This window comes from Syngnathus leptorhynchus, chromosome 8 (genome assembly GCF_054491065.1).
Source record: "Syngnathus leptorhynchus isolate UIUO chromosome 8, UIUO_Slep, whole genome shotgun sequence".
Classification (NCBI taxonomy): Eukaryota; Metazoa; Chordata; class Actinopteri; order Syngnathiformes; family Syngnathidae; genus Syngnathus; species Syngnathus leptorhynchus.
The window spans coordinates 12,341,071-12,355,558 of NC_141202.1; the positions used below are offsets into that span (position 1 = coordinate 12,341,071).

At 49.2% G+C, this 14,488-nt stretch overlaps 2 non-coding genes and 22 pseudogenes across 2 annotated transcripts; all 24 read left to right on the plus strand.

The window, feature by feature from the left end:
- Positions 1-90: 90 nt before the first annotated feature.
- On the plus strand, positions 91-210 carry LOC147052733 (5S ribosomal RNA). The gene has a single exon (XR_015067219.1). It is a non-coding gene; the product is annotated as a 5S ribosomal RNA (ribosomal RNA).
- A 116-nt stretch (positions 211-326) lies between these two features.
- LOC147052734 (5S ribosomal RNA) lies at positions 327-446 on the plus strand (annotated as a pseudogene).
- A 118-nt stretch (positions 447-564) lies between these two features.
- Positions 565-684, plus strand: LOC147052735 (5S ribosomal RNA; annotated as a pseudogene).
- A 127-nt stretch (positions 685-811) lies between these two features.
- On the plus strand, positions 812-931 carry LOC147052736 (5S ribosomal RNA; annotated as a pseudogene).
- Positions 932-1,047: 116 nt separating this feature from the next.
- On the plus strand, positions 1,048-1,167 carry LOC147052737 (5S ribosomal RNA; annotated as a pseudogene).
- Positions 1,168-1,283: 116 nt separating this feature from the next.
- On the plus strand, positions 1,284-1,413 carry LOC147052738 (5S ribosomal RNA; annotated as a pseudogene).
- Positions 1,414-1,530: 117 nt separating this feature from the next.
- LOC147052739 (5S ribosomal RNA) lies at positions 1,531-1,650 on the plus strand (annotated as a pseudogene).
- A 116-nt stretch (positions 1,651-1,766) lies between these two features.
- Positions 1,767-1,886, plus strand: LOC147052740 (5S ribosomal RNA; annotated as a pseudogene).
- Positions 1,887-2,002: 116 nt separating this feature from the next.
- Positions 2,003-2,122, plus strand: LOC147052741 (5S ribosomal RNA; annotated as a pseudogene).
- A 115-nt stretch (positions 2,123-2,237) lies between these two features.
- On the plus strand, positions 2,238-2,357 carry LOC147052742 (5S ribosomal RNA; annotated as a pseudogene).
- A 345-nt stretch (positions 2,358-2,702) lies between these two features.
- LOC147052743 (5S ribosomal RNA) lies at positions 2,703-2,822 on the plus strand (annotated as a pseudogene).
- A 127-nt stretch (positions 2,823-2,949) lies between these two features.
- Positions 2,950-3,069, plus strand: LOC147052744 (5S ribosomal RNA; annotated as a pseudogene).
- A 342-nt stretch (positions 3,070-3,411) lies between these two features.
- LOC147052745 (5S ribosomal RNA) lies at positions 3,412-3,531 on the plus strand (annotated as a pseudogene).
- Positions 3,532-3,646: 115 nt separating this feature from the next.
- On the plus strand, positions 3,647-3,766 carry LOC147052746 (5S ribosomal RNA; annotated as a pseudogene).
- A 117-nt stretch (positions 3,767-3,883) lies between these two features.
- On the plus strand, positions 3,884-4,003 carry LOC147052747 (5S ribosomal RNA). The gene has a single exon (XR_015067220.1). It is a non-coding gene; the product is annotated as a 5S ribosomal RNA (ribosomal RNA).
- Positions 4,004-4,119: 116 nt separating this feature from the next.
- On the plus strand, positions 4,120-4,239 carry LOC147052748 (5S ribosomal RNA; annotated as a pseudogene).
- Positions 4,240-4,356: 117 nt separating this feature from the next.
- LOC147052749 (5S ribosomal RNA) lies at positions 4,357-4,476 on the plus strand (annotated as a pseudogene).
- A 352-nt stretch (positions 4,477-4,828) lies between these two features.
- Positions 4,829-4,948, plus strand: LOC147052750 (5S ribosomal RNA; annotated as a pseudogene).
- Positions 4,949-5,063: 115 nt separating this feature from the next.
- LOC147052751 (5S ribosomal RNA) lies at positions 5,064-5,183 on the plus strand (annotated as a pseudogene).
- A 118-nt stretch (positions 5,184-5,301) lies between these two features.
- Positions 5,302-5,421, plus strand: LOC147052752 (5S ribosomal RNA; annotated as a pseudogene).
- Positions 5,422-5,536: 115 nt separating this feature from the next.
- LOC147052753 (5S ribosomal RNA) lies at positions 5,537-5,656 on the plus strand (annotated as a pseudogene).
- A 118-nt stretch (positions 5,657-5,774) lies between these two features.
- LOC147052754 (5S ribosomal RNA) lies at positions 5,775-5,894 on the plus strand (annotated as a pseudogene).
- Positions 5,895-6,019: 125 nt separating this feature from the next.
- Positions 6,020-6,139, plus strand: LOC147052755 (5S ribosomal RNA; annotated as a pseudogene).
- A 344-nt stretch (positions 6,140-6,483) lies between these two features.
- On the plus strand, positions 6,484-6,603 carry LOC147052756 (5S ribosomal RNA; annotated as a pseudogene).
- The last annotated feature ends 7,885 nt before the right edge of the window (positions 6,604-14,488 follow it).

A 14,488-nucleotide genomic window follows, 5' to 3' on the forward strand; every position in this document is an offset into this window, starting at 1 on the left:
TGAAAGGAAAGCCATCAAGTACCGCCGTTGCTTGGCACGGTTTCAGGGGCGATTGTGTCTATAAAATGCAAAACTTTGGTGAGCTTGACGGCTTACGGCCATACTACCCTGAGAACGCCCGATCTCGTCCGATCTCGGAAGCTTAAGCAGGGTCGGGCCTGGTTAGTACTTGAATGGGAGACCGCCTGGGAATACCAGGTGCTGAAAGCCTTTTTTTTACCCCCCCACGTCGATTGTGAAAGGAAAGCCATCAAGTACCGCCGTTGCTTGGCACGGTTTCAGGGGCGATTGTGTCTATAAAATGCAAAACTTTGGTGGGTTTGACGGCTTACGGCCATACTGCCCTGAAAACGCCCGATCTCGTCCGATCTCAGAAGCTAAAGCAGGGTCGGGCCTGTTTAGTCCTTGAATGGGAGACCGCCTGGGAATACCAGGTGCTGAAAGCATATTTTTACCCCCCCCCCACGTCGATTGTGAAAGGAAAGCCATCAAGTACCGCCGTTGCTTGGCACGGTTTCAGGGGCGATTGTGTCTATAAAATGCAAAACTTTGGTGAGCTTGACGGCTTACGGCCATACTACCCTGAGAACGCCCGATCTCGTCCGATCTCGGTAGCTAAAGCAGGGCATGGCCTGGTTAGTACTTGAATGGGAGACCGCATGGGAATACCAGGTGCTGAAAGCCATTTTTTACACACACACACCCCCCCCCATGTCGATTGTGAAAGGAAAGCCATCAAGTACCGCCGTTGCTTGGCACGGTTTCAGGGGCGATTGTGTCTATAAAATGCAAAACTTTGGTGAGCTTGACGGCTTACGGCCATACTACCCTGAGAACGCCCGATCTCGTCCGATCTCGGAAGCTTAAGCAGGGTCGGGCCTGTTTAGTACTTGAATGGGAGACCGCCTGGGAATACCAGGTGCTGAAAGCCTTTTTTTTAACCCCCCACGTCGATTGTGAAAGGAAAGCCATCAAGTACCGCCGTTGCTTGGCACGGTTTCAGGGGCGATTGTGTCTATAAAATGCAAAACTTTGGTTGGTTTGACGGCTTACGGCCATACTACCTTGAGAACGCCCGATCTCGTCCGATCTCGGAAGCTAAAGCAGGGTCGGGCCAAGTTAGTACTTGAATGGGAGACCGCCTGGGAATACCAGGTGCTGAAAGCCTTTTTTTTACCCCCCCACGTCGATTGTGAAAGGAAAGCCATCAAGTACCGCCGTTGCTTGGCACGGTTTCAGGGGCGATTGTGTCTATAAAATGCAAAACTTTGGTGGGTTTGTCGGCTTACGGCCATACTACCCTGAGAACGCCCGATCTCGTCCGATCTCGTCCGATCTCGGAAGCTAAAGCAGGGTCGGGCCTGGTTAGTACTTGAATGGGAGACCGCCTGGGAATACCAGGTGCTGAAAGCCTATTTTTACCCCCCCCCACGTCGATTGTGAAAGGAAAGCCATCAAGTACCGCCGTTGCTTGGCACGGTTTCAGGGGTGATTGTGTCTATAAAATGCAAAACTTTGGTGAGTTTGACGGCTTACGGCCAAACTACCCTGAGAACGCCCGATCTCGTCCGATCTCGGTAGCTAAAGCAGGGTCGGGCCTGGTTAGTACTTGAATGGGAGACCGCCTGGGAATACCAGGTGCTGAAAGCCTTTTTTTTACCCCCCCACGTCGATTGTGAAAGGAAAGCCATCAAGTACCGCCGTTGCTTGGCACGGTTTCAGGGGCGATTGTGTCTATAAAATGCAAAACTTTGGTGGATTTGACGTTTTACGGCCATACTACCCTGAGAAAGCCCGATCTCGTCCGATCTCGGAAGCTAAAGCAGGGTCGGGCCTGGTTAGTACTTGAATTGGAGACCGCCTGGGAATACCAGGTGCTGAAAGCCTTTTTTTTACCCCCCCACGTCGATTGTGAAAGGAAAGCCATCAAGTACTGCCGTTGCTTGGCACGGTTTCAGGGGCGATTGTGTCTATAAAATGCAAAACTTTGATGAGTTTGACGGTTTACGGCCATACTACCCTGAGAACGCCCGATCTCGTCCGATCTCGGAAGCTAAAGCAGGGTCGGGCCTGCTTAGTACTTGAATGGGAGACCGCCTGCGAATACCAGGTGCTGAAAGCCTATTTTTACCCCCCCACGTCGATTTTGAAAGGAAAGCCATCAAGTACCACCGTTGCTTGGCACGGTTTCAGGGGCGATTGTGTCTATAAAATGCAAAACTTTGGTGGGTTTGACGGCTTACGGCCATACTACCCTGAGAACGCCCGATCTCGTCCGATCTTGGAAGTTAAAGCAGTGTCGGGCCTGGTTAGTACTTCGATGGGAGATCGCCTGGGAATACCAGGTGCTGAAAGCCTTTTTTTTACCCCCCCACGTCGATTGTGAAAGGAAAGCCATCAAGTACCGCCGTTGCTTGGCACGGTTTCAGGGGCGATTGTGTCTATAAAATGCAAAACTTTGGTGAGTTTGACGGCTTACGGCCATACTACCCTGAGAACGCCCAATCTCGGAAGCTGAAGCAGGGTCGGGCCTGTTTAGGCCTTGAATGGGAGACCGCCTGGTACTACCAGGTGCGGAAAGCCTATTTTTACCCCCCCCCCCACGTCGATTGTGAAAGGAAAGCCATCAAGTACCGCCATTGCTTGGCACGGTTTCAGGGGCGATTGTGTCTATAAAATGCAAAACTTTGGTGAGCTTGACGGCTTACGGCCATACTACCCTGAGAACGCCCGATCTCGTCCGATCTCGGTAGCTAAAGCAGGGCCGGGCCTTGTTAGTACTTGAATGGGAGACCGCCTGGGAATACCAGGTGCTGAAAGCCATTTTTTACACACACACCACCCCCCCCATGTCGATTGTGAAAGGAAAGCCATCAAGTACCGCCGTTGCTTGGCACGGTTTCAGGGGCGATTGTGTCTATAAAATGCAAAACTTTGGTGGGTTTGACGGCTTACGGCCATACTACCCTGAGAACGCCCGATCTCGTCCGATCTCGGAAGTTAAAGCAGTGTCGGGCCTGGTTAGTACTTGGATGGGAGACCGCCTGGGAATACCAGGTGCTGAAAGCCTTTTTTTTACCCCCCCACGTCGATTGTGAAAGGAAAGCCATCAAGTACCGCCGTTGCTTGGCACGGTTTCAGGGGCGATTGTGTCTATAAAATGCAAAACTTTGGTGAGTTTGACGGCTTACGGCCATACTACCCTGAGAACGCCCAATCTCGGAAGCTGAAGCAGGGTCGGGCCTGTTTAGTCCTTGAATGGGAGACCGCCTGGGACTACCAGGTGCTGAAAGCCTGTTTTTACCCCCCCCACGTCGATTGTGAAAGGAAAGCCATCAAGTACCGCCATTGCTTGGCACGGTTTCAGGGGCGATTGTGTCTATAAAATGCAAAACTTTGGTGAATCTGACGGCTTACGGCCATACTACCCTGAGAACGCCCGATCTCGTCTGATCTCGGAAGCTAAAGCAGGGTCGGGCCTGGTTAGTACTTGAATGGGAGACCGCCTGGGAATACCAGGTGCGGAAAGCCTATTTTTACCACCCCACGTCGATTGTGAAAGGAAAGCCATCAAGTAACGCCATTGCTTGGCACGGTTTCAGGGGCGATTGTGTCCATAAAATGCAAAACTTTGGTGAGTTTGACGGCTTACGGCCATACTGCCCTGAAAACGCCCGATATCATCCGATCTCGGAAGCTAATGCAGGGTCGGGCCTGGTTAGTACTTGAATGGGAGACCGCCTGGGAATACCAGGAGCTGAAAGCCTTTTTTTACCCCCCCCCACGTCGATTGTGAAAGGAAAGCCATCAAGTACCGCCGTTGCTTGGCACGGTTTCAGGGGCGATTGTGTCTATAAAATGCAAAACTTTGGTGAGCTTGACGGCTTACGGCCATACTACCCTGAGAACGCCCGATCTCGTCCGATCTCGGAAGCTTAAGCAGGGTCGGGCCTGGTTAGTACTTGAATGGGAGACCGCCTGGGAATACCAGGTGCTGAAAGCCTTTTTTTTAACCCCCCACGTCGATTGTGAAAGGAAAGCCATCAAGTACCGCCGTTGCTTCGCACGGTTTCAGGGGCGATTGTGTCTATAAAATGCAAAACTTTGGTGGGTTTGACGGCTTACGGCCATACTACCTTGAGAACGCCCGATCTCGTCCGATCTCGGAAGCTAAAGCAGGGTCGGGCCTGGTTAGTACTTGAATGGGAGACCGCCTGGGAATACCAGGTGCTGAAAGCCTATTTTTACCCCCCCCCACGTCGATTGTGAAAGGAAAGCCATCAAGTACCGCCGTTGCTTGGCACGGTTTCAGGGGCGATTGTGTCTATAAAATGCAAAACTTTGGTGAGTTTGACGGCTTACGGCCATACTACCCTGAGAACGCCCGATCTCGTTCGATCTCGGAAGCTTAAGCAGGGTCGGGCCTGGTCAGTACTTGGATGGGAGACCGCCTGGGAATACCAGGTGCTGAAAGCCTATTTTTACCACCCCACGTCGATTGTGAAAGGAAAGCCATCAAGTACCACCGTTGCTTGGCACGGTTTCAGAGGCGATTGTGTCTATAAAATGCAAAACTTTGGTGAGTTTGACGGCTTACGGCCATACTGCCCTGAGAACGCCCGATATCGTCTGATCTCGGAAGCTAAAGCAGTGTCGGGCCTGGTTACTACTTGAATGGGAGAATGCCTGGGAATACCAGTTGCTGAAAGCCTTTTTTTACCCCCCCCCACGTCGATTGTGAAAGGAAAGCCATCAAGTACCGCCGTTGCTTGGCACGGTTTCAGGGGCGATTGTGTCTATAAAATGCAAAACTTTGGTGAACCTGACGGCTTACGGCCATACTACCCTGAGAACGCCCGATCTCGTCCGATCTCGGAAGCTAAAGCAGGGTCGGGCCTGGTTAGTACTTGAATGGGAGACCGCCTGGCAATACCAGGTGCGGAAAGCCTGTTTTTACCACCCCACGTCGATTGTGAAAGGAAAGCCATCAAGTAACGCCATTGCTTGGCACGGTTTCAGGGGCGATTGTGTCCATAAAATGCAAAACTTTGGTGAGTTTGACGGCTTACGGCCATACTGCCCTGAAAACGCCCGATATCATCCGATTTCGGAAGCTAAAGCAGGGTCGGGCCTGGTTAGTACTTGAATGGGAGACCGCCTGGGAATACCAGGAGCTGAAAGCATATTTTTACCCCCCCCCCACATCGATTGTGAAAGGAAAGCCATCAAGTACCGCCGTTGCTTCGCACGGTTTCAGGGGTGATTGTGTCTATAAAATGCAAAACTTTGTTGAGTTTGACGGCTTACGGCCAAACTACCCTGAGAACGCCCGATCTCGTCCGATCTCGGAAGCTAAAGCAGGGTCGGGCCTGGTTAGTACTTGAATGGGAGACCGCCTGGCAATACCAGGTGCGGAAAGCCTGTTTTTACCACCCCACGTCGATTGTGAAAGGAAAGCCATCAAGTAACGCCATTGCTTGGCACGGTTTCAGGGGCGATTGTGTCCATAAAATGCAAAACTTTGGTGAGTTTGACGGCTTACGGCCATACTGCCCTGAAAACGCCCGATATCATCCGATTTCGGAAGCTAAAGCAGGGTCGGGCCTGGTTAGTACTTGAATGGGAGACCGCCTGGGAATACCAGGAGCTGAAAGCATATTTTTACCCCCCCCCCACGTCGATTGTGAAAGGAAAGCCATCAAGTACCGCCGTTGCTTCGCACGGTTTCAGGGGTGATTGTGTCTATAAAATGCAAAACTTTGTTGAGTTTGACGGCTTACGGCCAAACTACCCTGAGAACGCCCGATCTCGTCCAATCTCGGTAGCTAAAGCAGGGCCGGGCCTGGTTAGTACTTGAATGGGAGACCGCCTGGGAATACCAGGTGCTGAAAGCCATTTTTTACACACACACCCCCCCCCACGTCGATTGTGAAAGGAAAGCCATCAAGTACCGCCGTTGCTTGGCACGGTTTCAGGGGCGATTGTGTCTATAAAATGCAAAACTTTGGTGAGCTTGACGGCTTACGGCCATACTACCCTGAGAACGCCTGATCTCGTCCGATCTCGGAAGCTTAAGCAGGGTCGGGCCTGGTTAGTACTTGAATGGGAGACCGCCTGGGAATACCAGGTGCTGAAAGCCTTTTTTTTACCCCCCCACGTCGATTGTGAAAGGAAAGCCATCAAGTACCGCCGTTGCTTGGCACGGTTTCAGGGGCGATTGTGTCTATAAAATGCTAAACGTTGGTGGGTTTGTCGGCTTACGGCCATACTACCCTGAGAACGCCCGATCTCGGAAGCTGAAGCAGGGTCGGGCCTTTTTAGTCCTTGAATGGGAGACCGCCTGGGACTACCAGGTGCTGAAAGCCTATTTTTACCCCCCCCCCACGTCGATTGTGAAAGGAAAGCCATCAAGTACCGCCATTGCTTGGCACGGTTTCAGGGGCGATTGTGTCTATAAAATGCAAAACTTTGGTGAGTTTGACGGCTTACGGCCATACTACCCTGAGAACGCCCGATCTCGTCTGATCTCGAAAGTTAAAGCAGGGTCGGGCCTGGTCAGTACTTGGATGGGAGACCGCCTGGGAATACCAGGTGCTGAAAGCCAATTTTTACCACCCCACGTCGATTGTGAAAGGAAAGCCATCAAGTACCACCGTTGCTTGGCACGGTTTCAGAGGCGATTGTGTCTATAAAATGCAAAACTTTGGTGAGTTTGACGGCTTACGGCCATACTGCCCTGAGAACGCCCGATATCGTCTGATCTCGGAAGCTAAAGCAGGGTCGGGCCTGGTTACTACTTGAATGGGAGAATGCCTGGGAATACCAGTTGCTGAAAGCCTTTTTCTACCCCCCCCACGTCGATTGTGAAAGGAAAGCCATCAAGTACCGCCGTTGCTTGTGTTAGGATACGGATTTTAGCTATTGATCTGACTCCAAATTACGATCAACTTTAACACAAGTTTCTATGTCCTAATCCACACACTGGCGCACCTAACAATTTTGCGAGTTCGTTCTGTCAAAGAGAAGACCAGTAGATCAATCAGACCAAATTTACCAAATGTTTATTCCTAACAAAGTGCTCTAATACAGGCCTGGGTCCCGGGTCCCTCACACTAAAACTCGTGCGTTTCTGTGACCACCAAAAGACGACACATTCTTCCGGGTTGCCCAGTTTTAAAGAAACACAATATGAATATTTAAAGCATGCAAAATATTGTGTGATGATTGGTCGATGGTCATCTCCTCCCCGTCGAGGTGTCATCACTGCGGTCAGGAGTTTGGGGATTTTCCTCTCGAAGCCCAACCACCTGGACGTGGTATTGTTCTTTGATCACCGACCTCGAGGTGTTATCTGTTGGAATAATCTCGGGGGAAGCCTTGGCCTGCCAGATCAGGAGGCCTTATTTTATGAGTTTACGACTCTCCTTTAAACTAAATGCTTTCTATTTGGTTCAAGGAATGTCTCCTGATCCCCGTCAGCCTTATGTTTCCTTCCTGTCCTTATGTTACTTTTGTGTTTGTTTTGTAAGAAGTCCTCAATGACAACGAGCAGAGCTTCTTTGCATAGGCGAAATGTTCTTTGTCAGTTTAAAGGGACTTCATTCCTTTTAGTTAACTGTAGCTTCGATTCATAGATTGCAGATGATCAAAATTGGCTATATACAGTTTGAAGAAGTCACATTAAAGTTATCCCATATTTACTCAATGTTCGTTTAAGGAACTGTACATCAGTTACCTTACATTTACTCAATATGTGCTGAAAGGTTTAGGCAAGGTCAGATATTATTACTATTATGTGTTGTGTTAGTTTACTAAGAAGTTAAACTTAGCAGGAGTCGGCCACCTGTGGAGAGGACAACTGGTTGGGGGGAAGAAAGCAGACTCTGCACTCCCAATGCGGGGGTCGAGAAGATCAACTCACACCACACTACATTCCTTTTCCAATCAGCGTTACTACAGCCACTATCTCCCTTCCTTTAGTGTAGCAACGCCTCTGTAGCCAGGGCATCCAAGACATCAAAAGGAGGAGCACGTGGGGGAGGAACTAAGAACTGGCAGAAACTGCAAGCGAGCCTCCCCCCAATACTAGATATTATATTGATATGATTATATGTTTAACACAACCTTGAAAAATATGTTTGCTAACTGCTGAAAGCACATTTCCCTTTATTCCCTCTCATGACCTCATTTATGAGGTCATCACCCGCGACTCTAGCAAATATCTACCAGTGCGCTATCGGTCCTTTCTTCCTCCCGCGGCTCATGTTGAGCCACCAGGGTATATTGGCCCATCGGTGGCAACGGGCCAACGGTTTTCTCGATCAACCGGACAGTGAGTGATCTAATACATGGAACACAACAACAACCGCATAACATCATAATTGTAGTAAAAATAGCCACAGCAACAAGCACAGACATGATGAGCCCTTTCCAGTTTCCAAACGTTTTCATCCAATCAAACCAAATATCGGTGTGTACACCTGAATGATCTTTCATCTTTTTATTCAGTGTCCTTAGTCCTTCCAACGCCTTGGTCAGTCGTCCCCCTGGTGCCGTGTTGTTTGGGATGAAAGTACAACATGCATCACCAAACATTCCACACACACCATGTTCCTTAGCCAATAGCATGTCCAACGCAATTCTATTTTGGAACGTCATTAATGACGTCGCGGCCAATTGTTCATGAACTGCGGCAAATGATTCAGCTGTATAATTACCAAGTCGTTGGACATTGTAATGAACGTAATTAATACGGTCTACATTTTTATTGGGGGTGATCCATAGGAAGATACTTTCGAATCCCGAGGCCACTTGATTAACGAGTTTATACTCATCTGGTACACCTCGGGGCACTCCTATAGCGTCAATATATGTTGGATCGTCGTCGCTCAACCACGGGGGCAAAACGTTTCTTTTGGCTCGCTTCAGGAGCTCCGTCAATGGGGACTCCAGGTCCCAATTGAGATTCTGTATTTCAATGGGGACAACCACCACAGGCATTATCAAAGACACGAGGGCACAGATACCTGATGCATTCTTCGGCAAGCGATCATATAATTTGTCATCACCACACCACAACCAGATGTCTGCACGAGAGAGAGGAGAGGTTACAGTCAGTGACAAATTGAATTTGCACCAGGTGGAATCTATTGTCCCAATACTTATGCCGGTTCCCTTTAACTTTAAACATGTCATATTTTGTTGAGTCACATGGTTGTCAAAAATGGGCTTTCTTTTTTCCATGCCTACAACTGGGTAAATATCGTCATAAATCAAACAGTCACCATCGGTACTAGACTTGGTCAACACCTGTAAAATACAAGATAGTTCTATTGCAGCTGGAACGACTTTTAACACTACTCTTGCTTTGAGACAGACCACACAATCTTCACCAGTAGTATTAGCAGCTTGTTCTGCCATTAAAAGCCAATTATTATTTATAGCGGTGACTCCCGTAGTGACCCTAAACCAATCATCTATGCTTCTGACTGCTTCCACGAGGATTCGAGGGTTTGTCGAGAGACTCACGGATACTTCTTGTTTGTCATCCTCACCTTGACATAGGAACACCTGCCAATACGGGTATCCATGCACATATATGTTTAACTGGAAACCCCAGCATCCCACTGTGTGTCTTCCTAAATGTAAATCTTGCGTAGTATTAACCCACAAAGTGATGCCTATCTGCGTTTTTTCCCCTTTTATCATTTGCTGATGTTGTTTCGCTTGAACACTAGTTCCCCATGATTTATACCAATCTTTGGTGTCCCATACCAAGTTTTTCCAACCTCTGTTAACTAGCTCGTTGGTCAAATACCAATCATAATCCCGATAATCCTGTCCTCTAATCTGCCCGTTTACCAAACTATCAAACGGTATGGTAATTTGTACTGTCACGTTTTTAGGGATGCAAACCTGGATTCCCCATTTAAATGATTGAACCGGTTCGCAGAGTCCCCGGTGTGTCTGAGTTACCCCAGCCACCACTCGCCTTTTGGACCGGGATTTTAAATGGTACTCAGACACGTTACTGTTTGTTTTGTGGCACCTCGTTCCATTACAGTACCACAACGGTTCCATGATTGGGGCTAGGTTTTTCAATTTAGCGTTTAACCTACCTTGACTTACGTTCCTCGCCATCTGCGTCATCTGAGTGAATAATTGTATGCCGTGACTACCCAATGCCCTCTCAACCAAAGACAAACTAAACTCACCCCCTAAGCATTGAGAATAAAACAACCACATTTCTCCGTATGTTAATTTACCTTTTCCATGACATGAAGCAACTACAAACCGTCCATCCCCTTTACATTGGTGAATACATGTCCCTTCTCTGTCTGGTGGGGCTAAATCCAATATTTCCCTTACCTGTTCAATTTGCTTCCTCCACACCCTTCTCTGGTACTTTTCCAATTTGTCCTGTAACGTTTGGTTTGTCTCTGTCCAATTAGACAATGTGACATGCATTTGCCAATTCCCGCTGTCACATCTCTGTCTCAAACCTTCCTGTTCTTCTCGTGAGAGCTCTTCTGTTGTGTTCACAAAAACTACTTCTCCTTTGCATCGGTATTGTTTATAAGTGGGTAAAATTTGAATCTGGGACGTTTTCTGCTGGATAGTCTCATCAATTGTCATCAATGTCCACACAAAAAGACAACTTACTAAAAATAGCACTACTAAAATTAATTCTGAAAAATCCAAAAATCCTTTCGAGCCCTCTCCTTTACTTTTCCGTATTGCTGCTCCTTCTCCTTCTGTCACCCCCCTTTTGGCCGGGTCCGGGACACGGCCAATCAAGAATACCTTCATCCTGACGGAACAAACTCTGGGGCCGGACGTAGGTGTGTGTAGTGATACCACCGGCGTCCTTTGAAGTCGAGCTGGGCCGCGTGAGACGTCCTGGCCAAGACACGAAAGGGGCCCTTCCACCTGGGCTCCGTCCACTTTCTGGAGACGACTCGGACGTACACGTATGGTGTGAGCTGATTATCCACCGACACGTCTCCCTCCGCCACAGCTGCAGCGGTTTTCTCTCCAATCTGTGCAGAAACACTGGACACCAAAGCAGACAAATAGGACCAATATGCTGCATGAGACAAATTTGGTACCGTAACATCCTCCGGCGGGACGAGCGTTGTCGCTGGTCCCGGCATTAGACGACCTGTCATCAATTCAAACGGTGCAAATCCAGTGTGCCTGTTAACGGATTGGCGCACAGACAACAAGGCAAGCGGAAGAGCTTGGAGCCAATTCATTTTTGTTTGAGCCATAATTTTGGCCAGTTTTTCCTTCAACGTCCGGTTCATTCGTTCAACTTTGCCCTGGCTCTGAGGATGGTAGACACAGCCGAATCGATGCTTCAAACCCAGAATTGATTCCACCTTGGCCAAGGCTTTGTTGTTAAAGTGTGTACCATTGTCAGAGCGGATCAGGGCTGGAAAACCATGCGTGGGGATGTAATGGGTGATCAAAGCCTTGATCACAGCAGCAGAATCTTCTTTCGAGCACGGATATGCCTCAGGCCAACCTGAGTAAGCGTCAACCAACACAAGCAAAAAGCGTTTCCCATTCACTCTTGTATACATGTCGGTGAAATCAATGATCACCTCTGCTCCCAGCCACGGGGTCGGCTGAAACAGGCCGGGCTTAGGCTTCAACGTAGGACGCAAACAGGAGTCTGGGTGTTCCCCGTCCAGATTACTGGACCGCGGGACACCAACATCTCCAGCAATCCTGTCTGCCATGGGTTGTTTAATTTGGTATGCATTCTGAGACTCAAACCAGTACAAATTAGGAATGTGAGTTTCCCGCCAATCGGTCTGTTGCAACAACTGCTTGACCATTGAGCCCAATTGTCTAGCCTCGTGTCCTGGGGAAAGAGCTAGGGAAATGTGTGGCACCCCTTTTTCTGTCATTTTGAACCACTGCATTTGTTCATGTGTCAGCTCAGTTACCGCTGCAACTCCCTCTTTACCAATCAAAATGCATGATGAAATTAAATCCCACATGTGCCCTTCAATTTCTTCAAACAAATCCCGATATACATCATCACTTTTTCGGTCATAATATAGAGTGCAATGCAAAGGATCAACAGGTGGGTGGTATGGCGTCAGTGAGCAGATCCAGGGTTTCCACAGTTGGTAGGTCGAGAACACACCACCACCAGCAGGGGTCTCTGGCTCCAGCCTGGCCCAGTAGATGGTTGCCGTTTCTGCTTCTGTTGGTAGGGGCGCCATCAGCCACTGACCATGTTGTTGTATTTGTTGTGAGCACTGGATGCTGATGCCATCTGGAAATTGAATAATCACTCCCTCTGGCCCACACAGAATTCTGGCTTCAACGGCTGACAACAAGTCCCTCCCCATCAAATTGATTGGGGTGTCCGTGGAATGGATGTATTTGTGCCAGAGTCTACACCCCGTCCGGGTGATCACAGTCTCAAGTGGTTTGGTAAAAGGCAGAGTTTGTGGTTTTCCCGAGAAGCCGACCAAAGTTGTTGTTTTCTTTGACAGTGAGGATACAGGAAGGGCAGTGTTTATTGATGAATATGTTGCGCCTGTGTCCACCAGCATCTGCACAGGTTTTCCCTCCACTGTCACATGAAGCATTGGCTCCGCCGGGCCGCTGCTTCTCTGGCTCCCCGGGCATCCCTATTCGAATTGTCCACACCAGAGATCATCATGTTGATAGTACTGACCTCTGTGTGCTTGTGGCTGTTGCCAGGGTCGTCCACTCGAGGGAGCTGTTCGTGTTTGTTGTATCGGCTCCTCGGGTTGGTGTGGCGGGCCTCCGGCTGGACGGCCGGCTCCGTGCGGTCGATACTGCGGGCACTCTCTTGCCCAGTGATCGGTTTCGCCGCAGATGTAGCATGCGTTGGGCGAATGGTTTTTGTATGTCGCCCTCCCCGGGTAAGCAGGTGCACTCCCTCCCCGGCCTCTGTATCCGCCCCGGAACTGGCCCCTTCCGCGTCCCACCACCTGAGGAGCCTGTGACATTTGCATTTCCTTTTTCTGTGATTTAGACTGTCTAGCTTCACCATGCATTTTTGCCAACTGTAATTTCAACAACTGTTTGGATAATGCGTCTGTCTCGTTATCAACTTTAGCTTGTGACTCAGTAAACATTCTGCAGTGATGCAAAAGATGACGTTTAAACCGTTCCTCGGCACAAACCAGAATGTCAGGGTCTGACATTAACTGCTTCTTCACATCTGGCGGAAGTCCATCCACCAGCGCCGTCCGGAAGAGCACCTCTGCCTCGTGCGTGAGAGCCGGATGGCGACCTGTGGTTTCAATCCAACTCTCCACACATGTTACATAATGTTGGGCAGGTGACATTTTCACATCATAAGGAAACATAGTGGGGGCCAAATCGGTGGGTTGTGGGAAAGTCATTTTAATGTTTTCAAACAGGGGCGCTGCTACTTGTGGCAAGGGCACCTCCCTCCCCAGTCTCGCTGTGCCTGCTGCTTCCTCAATCGCCTGCAATTGCACTAGGGAGCATGCTCCTGCCAACATCTGTCGCATGTCACCAAGTGTACAACTCTGTCCACTCATTAGAGCCAAAAACTTGTTCAGCCACACCTTGCCTCCTCTGTGTAGTGGGGGCATCTTTTCCATCATCGCAGTTACATCACGGAGCACCATGGGCTCGTAACGCTGACCATCCGCTGTTGCCACTAGGGGACACATCAACTCATTTTTCTGAACCTCTGCTTGTATCATCTGTCCACGAGTACTCCGCAAATTATATTCTCTCCGTGTCTGGCTCTCTCCCTGTCCGCCCTTTTTTCTACCATTCAGATTCGCGTACTCCAACATTTTCCTCTGTTGCATCACATCATCTTCCTCCTCACCTCCGCTACCGTCCCGCTGTGAATGCTCTTTCTGTCTCCACTCACTCTTCGCGTCTTGTCTTATTTTCTCCGTTACCCATTTCAACATCTGCGCTTCCTGTCTACGCTGCTCATCAACTTGATCAACTTTCTTTTTTAGCTCCTCGTTCTCGGCACTTAGTCTATGCCCACCTACTCCTTTCGTTATGTTGGACGTTTGAGGGCTCGGAGCGGGGGTGGAAGTGTCCACGCGGGACGCCTCCTCCTCCCTGATCCGTCGCCTCTCTCTATTTACTGCTTGTTCAATCAGTTGTACAATACTTTGATCCGCCCTTTCGCCTTCGCCCTCGACATCCACTACCAGTCGGCCACCCAACGTCACCACTGGAGCCATCACTCCGGGGTTGCCGTACGGCGGCGGTCCAACAGCAGTCACTCCGAGTGTGGGGGCACTCGGGGGTGTTACATCATGCAAAGATGGATAAATGCCCTTGTATTCAACTCCTTTCTTATCTATTTCCACCGCTTTCTCTTCCACTTTGGCATGTATCGCATACAATTAAGAAATCTACTTGCCATGTACTTCTCATCACCTTCAAGAGTTAGAGATTTACCGTTTTTTATTTCCTATCTTAACTTGGTATTTTTAGATTT